We start from the raw sequence: 8472 nt of genomic DNA on the forward strand, positions 1-8472 counted from the left end.
CAAATGACTCAGTATTTTACATTTCAAATACATGTTCGCAAATGCTCACAGCTCAGTGACCAGCTTGCGTCACTGCTCACGACGAGGGAAGACCAAAGGGATAATTGCATTTGAGTGTACACCCGCTCTATTATGAAAATGAATCCCGTTTCTTATTTGTTCTCTCTGCATGGTAGGCCTACTCGAGAGGGAAGCAGCCACATGGAGAGAGCTCCGCCTCCACAGTGCACTGTCTTTGCTCTCGCTCTGATTGTAATCTATGCTAATTGGATTGCCCGCAGTCCCACTCAGACAAACCAGACCTCATGGATGCTGTCAAAATGGCCTGATTTCTGGGTAATGTTAGCGTGACCGCGGTTCTCCGCTGTGTCGTGATGCGGGAGCGCGGGTGTTCAGTGTGTGATGTACATGTGTGTGACGAGGGGCGACGGGGGCAGAGTGTGCGAGATCTTGAAAAGGTCGGATGTCACGGGACCTGTGGAGGTCGAAAGGAATAGCGACACATGTTGGAGAATATACAACCGCTCTCGTGTCTGTTTGCCAAATAGGAAACTTCCGGTCAGCCATGTAGCCGTTTAACACAGCTCGGTGAAGCAAAGGCCAAGAAGAAGTCCGGCACGTGACCCCTACGGCCGTTTGTTTAGCATTGTAATTTGTGAGTTTAGTGGTAATTTAGCCTAGCTGTTCCCCCTGTTTCAGATGTGTATGCTAAGTGTTTATGCTAAGCTAACCAGGTGTTTACTGAAGCTTACACAACTCTCGGCAAGAAAGCAAATAATTTCTTAACCCCGAGTCTACCACGAGTAATGTTCCCAGTTTCATTCTATCACATGCAAAGACGCTTATTAGGTGACACATCTTTTATGAACCAGGCAGGTCCTCCTCCTCCTCCTCCTCCTCCTCCTCCTCACTCCTGTCATCTTCTTCAGTAAGCCCCAGAGGGAAAGTGTTTCCTCTCTCTGCTCATCCTTTCACTTGGTTTACCTCTCCTGCAGTCACCAAGGACACAGCACCCGCTCTCACCCCTTTCCTCCTTCAACAACAACAAGGTCTCCCAGGTGGAGCATTATGTGTTGCTATCTTTATTCTCCCCCACATGTTCCGTATCTCTCATCTCCTCCTCCGCTCCCCCTATCTGCCCCACACTGGTGACAGGACCAATAGCCCATGACACACCCTCTGCATTTTTAATATCTCCACCATAACAGGAAAAATAGCTAGAAACCTCAGGGCCTCGATACCTCAAGAGAAGAAACTTGATTAATTTATTCACAGTACCTAAATAATCAATCTTTAGTTTATGTCATCTCTTTTCTCGGGTTCTGGCTTTCCAATGTGAGAAATTACTGTGTTTCTCAGATTTTTTATAGCGTTATAAACAAGATGCATTTACTGATTCCAGCTTCTCACTTTTACAATTTGCAACTTTTTGTGTTGTTTAAATTGATTTTAAACTGAAGATCGAGACATTTTTCACAATTTTGTCAAACTTGGAATATGGTATAATAATAATCCCATGCAAACTCAAGAACAATATCACCCACAATATGATATTTAATGAATGATGAATTGGAATTATTGCACATGTTCACAAACAATTACTAAACACTATTAGGACTTTTACTTTTAATAATAATAAAAAGTATTATTTACCTCCAGAATATATTTGGCACAACTTTTGTATTGGCTTCTTGTTACCTGTGCAAACAGAGGAAAGGAGATTGAAGTTAAGACTGACTGGGATCAGAGGGAGCTTGGTGACCCTTCAGAACAATACACACATCAACGAGACACAAAGAAAACACACACACACACACACACACACACACACACACACACACACACACACACACCATATTGTAGTATCTAAATTAAGGCGTCTCATCTCAAATCTACACTTACGCTAGTTCAACAGCAAGCATAGCTGTGCACATAGACACAGACACGCGGCCCGTAGTCTCATTCATATCTTTCACAGGTCTTTGCTCAAGATGTGACCTCTCAGTCTCTCTCACAACAATACACACACAAACACACAAACACACACAAACACCTTCTGCACTCTGCTTCCCACCTTCTTTGCTACAACATTCACAACTTAATGTCAAACTTTACTGTAAACCACACACACACACAATATATAATTGTGAGAGTTGCGACGGAGTTGTTGACTCATATCTTAGAAATCTCAGCTGCAGATGATCAGACGGATGCTGATTCTGTTGAAAGCCGCTTTCTGCTTCAGTCCGCGTGAGGCAACCCCGCTCTCCCTCTCCCTCTCCCACATCACTTGTTCATCGTTCCGAAGGTCTGTATTTCTACGTGGACCTCTGAACACTTACATATATCTTTATACATTTCCTTTACACGTCATATCCCATTTCATTTTGGTGCTTTGCTTTTTCTTCCTCTCTCTTATGCCTCACTCTTCTGTCTTCTGTACCATCTGTGCAGAATAAGGATGCCGAGCAGAAAATGTGTGTGTAGTGCAGCGTGCACGTGTGAGTGTATGAAAACGGTCTCTTCGTGCATGCATGACTCACTAAGGTCACTGTCTCAGTGGCTGGACTCTTAAGCCCGCAGATGGAAAACAGTGCGTGTGTGAAAACTGTCTGATTATTACAGCCACAAGGCAGTTATGGGGCCGCGAGCGCTAAATGATAAACATAAACACGGACAGACAGTATTGTACCTCCCTGTTGTGTTGCACAAGCAGAAGCCACGGCCTGCTTCCTCGGTTTGCACTCACCCATTAGTATGGATATGATCATGTGCAATATGTTTCACATGTCCATATTCCCAGCAGCACCTTAGGCTACATCTCTGGTGCAATACCCTGATGAGTGAACTCCCCCAGGGCCAAACAAACCACAAGCCATCATAACAAGCATCATGCCAGCCAACTAGAGTGCACCACCTGTTACATTCTCAAAGTATCATCAATTACTGAAGTTATTTCCAGCTTTTTTCCAGCTTCTATTCATGACTTCCATCTGTGTTGACTTGAGTGCCTTTTTTAAGTGAAACCTGAAACCAGTTGAATGTGTAAACTGAATGTTTTGGAAGATAGGAGCACAGAATACACGAATAAACTGAATTGAATTGAAAATTAATTGAATTGAAAATAGTCCTCCTTATTTTATTTCCGTATAGTTCCTGCAGCTACTCTGTGTACAATGTGGTGACTTTATGCACTCATCCTGTGCAAGAACAATATTCAAGGATACCCCGAAATCGGCTACACGATCCACATGCTCCCTCTCACCTGAGAATACGCGCATCCGAGGAGAAAGCCGCCGATGGAAAGTTTCCCTTTGCCCGCGAGGACAGTCGGCATGGTGCCTGGGTGTTCAGCGCTCTCCTCCGGGGTCCATGCCAGGGAGGACTTCGCGTCGAGAGCTGCGGTATGGCGGTGCCCTCTCCGTGACGCTCGCACACCGGCTCCTCGCTGCCGGAGAGTGAATCTCTCGTCCCTGTCACCGGGGGACGGAGCGCGGCGGTGTGGTGGGCGGGCTGATGGTGGACGTCAGAGATGACACACGGGCAGCTCGTGCAGGGACATCACGACTCGGAGCGACACCGTGGACGGTCACCGGTTAATGGGCGTGATGAGGTAAACACACCGGAGGGGGAGGGGGGGTGTAACGTTAGGGAGCTCTAACAGGGGGGATGCTATGAATTATGGGGCCCCTAAATATGAGTTTAAGTATTGTTTGTGCAGCCTATAGCCCACATGGACAAACACATCGGCAAGAGAAAAGAAAACCATTTACTTTATTGTCAAATGCATATTAAACATATAACAGATATCGGATTACTTTGTCAAGTTTACATCGTACACACTTTTTTAAGTATAAAACGCTTTTATCTTAATAAAGGAGCTGCATTCAATATTCTGATCATTGTGTGACTCTTCTGTTATGCAACATGAGTGGTTCCCAATAAGGTCCAGGAACAGTTTTTCCAGAACAGACGTTTATTCAACCTTTTGTTTTCAAGTTCACGAATGCACTTTTAAGTCTTCGCCTAGAGATCAACAACTCAACCTGCATGAGGACTCTGATATGTTGACAGTGGATCTCGAGTTGAGTTGTTTTTTGCACGTTCCGGTCTGTTTTGTATTGCGTCCCTCTCTTCTTCAGGAAAGAGTACAAGGATGATTATATATGTAATGCCATAAATACTCAAACTGTCCACTCATTGACTGAGAGCATATTGTGGGCCAATGACACCATCTTATCATATCCCCTTCCTGCATCTTGGCATGCAAGCTTGTTTAGTCCATCTGCCTAACACATGTTGGAACATGGTGAATGGCTCTGGCTGGATTGCATGGAGTGCAGTGCCTTGTCAAGATAAAATATGAGCTGTATCTGGCTTAGATGGCTCTGGTGGGGGCATCTGGAATTTGGTCCTGCACACCCCTAAAACCACCGTGGCCCTTGTTTGCTTATGGCACCTGCAAGACCGAACACAGGGGCATCCCCAGTGGATGAACCGGTAGTCCAGATGTAGAAACCCATTTCATCTGAGCAACATTCAAGATACAAACACGACGGAGACAAGATGAAGACTTTGTGTTTATACTTTTCAATGGGTCTGACATCCATCCTCCTGAAGACATCAGAGGAAGGAGTGCTGCACGCTCACATGTTGCAATAAAGGAGAGTATGTGTTCCTCCTTGTCTTTTGTTATGAGTTGCCTAATTCATTGATTCGTTATTCTTAGTCCCGTCGATCAATGTGTGTTTGTGCACACATTTGTGTTTCCGTGTTTTAAGGGAAGTTTCATCTACTCACTGCAAGGCAATACTTTTATTTGATTATTAGGTAACACAGCATCAAACAAACATGTTTTAAAAAAAATTTAAAAACATGAATGAAATAGTTATCAAAGAAAATCATAAATGTTGTTTTAGGAACATGTTGAGGTTATTGTCGTCAGATGTGAATTACAATTTGAATATTTCTGTCGTCGTGCACCGATGGCGATGTGCAGAGGAAACACTTCTTTACCTCTTTATAACATCTGCGCACGCTGTAAAGCGGGTGCTTCCTTTTTTTAAAAACAGGCCTGTGCTGTGAGAGGCATAGGTGTTGGTGTGTAAGCACTGAGGCAGGGAAATGGAGAGCTTTATTGATTGATCAATAAGTCGCTCAACGGAAAATTAACCGGCGACAATTTAGATGAACTTTAAATCCATTTGGCTCATTCTTGATGCAAAAATTCCAAACTCAAATGTGAAGATGATTTGCTTTTCTTTGTTGTCCATGATTGTGAGAGAGGTTAGTCATCCATATTTACTTACATGGGGGGAACAGACTGTTAGAAACACATCTAAATATAATACAGTCCTGTTCAACACCAGCAAGAAACCTACAGACTCATAAAGGTATAGACTGAAGGGCAGAGCAGTTTTATTGGATCGCATTAAATAGCAAACGTGTACCTATAATAAAGCGCGTGTGGCTGTCTGTCTGCTCCTTCATTTGAACTGATTGACTCTCGGCCTGTCGCCATTATATTACAGACACTTTCATTCTCTCTGTGAAGATTTCGGTTCTCTCACAACGGCGTTCTTCTTTTCCTGTGGAACAGAAAAGGAAGGGATAAACTGGGAATGGAGGGATAAGAAATGCCCGGGGCTCCACAGCCACAGTATAGCACTCTTGGTTACAGACCCATGACGACAGGACCTCAAAGGCACAACGGCATCCCTTGACGCTGCCATGTTTCGAACACGGCTGGCCTCAAGAGTCAGCCTTCTTGACAACACACTCACTCCTTCCGTCTTTCTGCCTCTCTCTCTCTCTCTCTCTGGACGGATGATGCAGGCAGTGGGAAGATGTTGGGAGAGAACGAGTGGGCTCCAACTACATTTTCTGTCCCTGCAGCTTGCTTTGGTTACATTCCAGATGTCTGCAAGTGAAGAGGGAACGGTAGACAATCTGGTAAAATGTTCTAATTAGACACCCTTCATAAGTGTACACAACTCGTTTTTATATTTTTTTGTTATGGTTAATAAAACATTTAATCAGGCGTTATAGATATTCAATTTGATTCAGTTCATTTTGTGTCGCCCAAATTCACAAATTACAAATTTGCCTCAGACGGCTTTACAATTTTTATGAACATCCCTGACCTTTGATGTCACATCGGATCAGGAAAAACTCCCCAAAAAATAGAAAGAGAAAACTTTCACAGGAAAAAAAGGAATGAAACCTCCAGGAGAGCAACAGGGGAGGATGTAAGTTTGGTCTGCAGCGAGGCATATAATAATAATAATAATACATTTATTTCATAAGGCGCCTTTCAAGGCACTCAAGGTCACCGTACAAGACATTAAAAACACTTCAAAGGATAGACACAATTAAAAAAGCAGAACAGTTAAAAAAGCAGAACAGTCTGCAGCAGAGCAACCAAGACAGGGAACAAGTTAAGCATCGGCCTGCATAAAAAAAGTGAGTTTTGAGGTGGGTTTGGAATAAAACGATTGAGTCGATGTTTCTGATTTCAAGGGGGAGGGAGTTCCAGAGGCGAGGGGCAGAGCGGCTAAAGGCTCTTGACCCCATGGTGGACAGACGAGCTGGGGGGACAGTCAGGTGGATGGAGGAGGCAGACCTGAGAGACCGGGTGGGAATGTTGATTTGTAGGAGGTGAGACAGATATGTGCCAGAATATAAGTGTTCAGGGTCTTACTGATGAACTAGGAACGAAAAAGACGACATCCTACTAAACACTGGCCACAACCTGGCATCCATAATGTGTTATTGGTTTGTAAGTTATTTATAAAGCACTAAATAAATACAAAATGCTATGAAAAAACAAAAACTTGATAGTGTATCAGAAAGTGGTAGCAACACTTGCTCATGGTGGTAACTTGATTAAATGCTTGGTAATTAGAACCAGAAACCATATATTGATCAGAAGTGTGGGTTTGTGGGGGTGTTGAGCTCATACCAAACCGATCTCAAAACTCAGTTTTAATTGTTTATCATAAACACACACCTGTAAAGTTGTGTGACTGCATCCTGCCCGGTTGGATATTGGTCAGTTGGCCTCGAGGTGCAGGCCAACCAGAGGTGCCCTTTGACCCTTGCCATGCAACGCTGCATGAGTAGATGATTAGATGGGTATGCAGTGAGCAGAGAGCCTCACCCTGTGGCCAAAGGGAGAATTTAAGTTTTCTTCTTCTCCACTGCCAGTTCCTGCATTTCTGTGTTATGTATCAATATGTTTGTATTTGTCCTTTTGCCTCAGAACAAACACCATGAGAGGGCTGGATTGTCTATTCTTGTTTTACACCTCCTCAACATGCACTTAGAGGCCACTACGTTGACAATAGGATACGGCCAGTTAACAATTGTTTTCCAAACTGCAGATTATTTACACGATTCATTATTTTGAAGTAAAAATAATGCTTATCACAGTTTCACCGAACCCTAATTGACGTATTCATATTACTGGTTTTTTTCCAACCATTAGTCCAAAACCCAAACATATCCTGCTTATGATAAGACATGAATGGTATACAGGACATAACTTTTTTGCAGTTATTTGCTCATAAAGTGAAGTATCAGTACTTGTGACCTCACATCAGAGGTTAGCCTCAGCTGTTAAAATCAGTTTCTACTATTTGTTTTATTTAAAGGTTATACTGAAGATGGGAAGAATACTGTAAACTAAGCATTGAAGAGAACATCATTGTATATATTTCTTCTGACTAACTGGTTGTTTTTCATGATCGTCTGACTCATCAGAGTTATCAGATTGTAAAGGCCATTAGAAATAATGATATCAATAATTACTCATTTTACAGTGATGTTAGAGCACCCCTGGTAAAGGTTGGAAGGTTATACACAAATTCATCCAACGGTTATTGTATGTCACCACTTGTTAAATGATGTCTTTAAAATGTAGCCAAATGTAAACACTTGTCCTTATTACCGCTCCTTGTTCTATACCGACCTTTGAATGGAGGCCTGTCCAAAACACCGCAGATAACGGCAGATAGTCTGCGGCGTGGTTGTAATAAAACCTGAAAAAGAGCAGCTGATATATGCAAAGCAGAGCACAGGAGAGAAAAAAACCTATTCATGTCACGCTGAAGTGGACTATACGACTGCTGAGACTGGCCTGTCCCTCACGTGTGATGTCATCCAATTGGATGACGGTGGCTGGCGGCTGCGATGCGCATGTATGCAGTCCACCGTCTGAGCGCATCACAGACAACCCGCACTTGACAGCTTGCCAGGTTAGAGGGGGGGAAACACACACACACACACACACACACACACACACACACACACACACCATTCAAGGGAGGAAACCAGAAGCTGCTGAATTGCCACCAGCCAGTCGCTATCCGCATCCACCAGAGGTAGAGGGTTTCCCGCAGCCTCTCTCTATTTTTCTCACTCTCTCTCTCTCCTCATGCATCATTTTTTTGGGTTTGGGAGGGTGGGGGGACT

At 43.6% G+C, this 8472-nt stretch overlaps 1 long non-coding RNA gene across 1 annotated transcript; it reads right to left on the minus strand.

Annotated features, from left to right (window-relative positions):
* Positions 1-5394: 5394 nt before the first annotated feature.
* Positions 5395-7781, minus strand: LOC130204166 (uncharacterized). The gene is made up of 2 exons (XR_008833561.1): positions 7010-7781; positions 5395-5920 (listed from the first exon to the last, which is right to left on the minus strand). It is a non-coding gene; the product is annotated as an uncharacterized LOC130204166 (long non-coding RNA).
* Positions 7782-8472: the final 691 nt, after the last annotated feature.

This window comes from Pseudoliparis swirei, chromosome 2 (genome assembly GCF_029220125.1).
Source record: "Pseudoliparis swirei isolate HS2019 ecotype Mariana Trench chromosome 2, NWPU_hadal_v1, whole genome shotgun sequence".
Classification (NCBI taxonomy): Eukaryota; Metazoa; Chordata; class Actinopteri; order Perciformes; family Liparidae; genus Pseudoliparis; species Pseudoliparis swirei.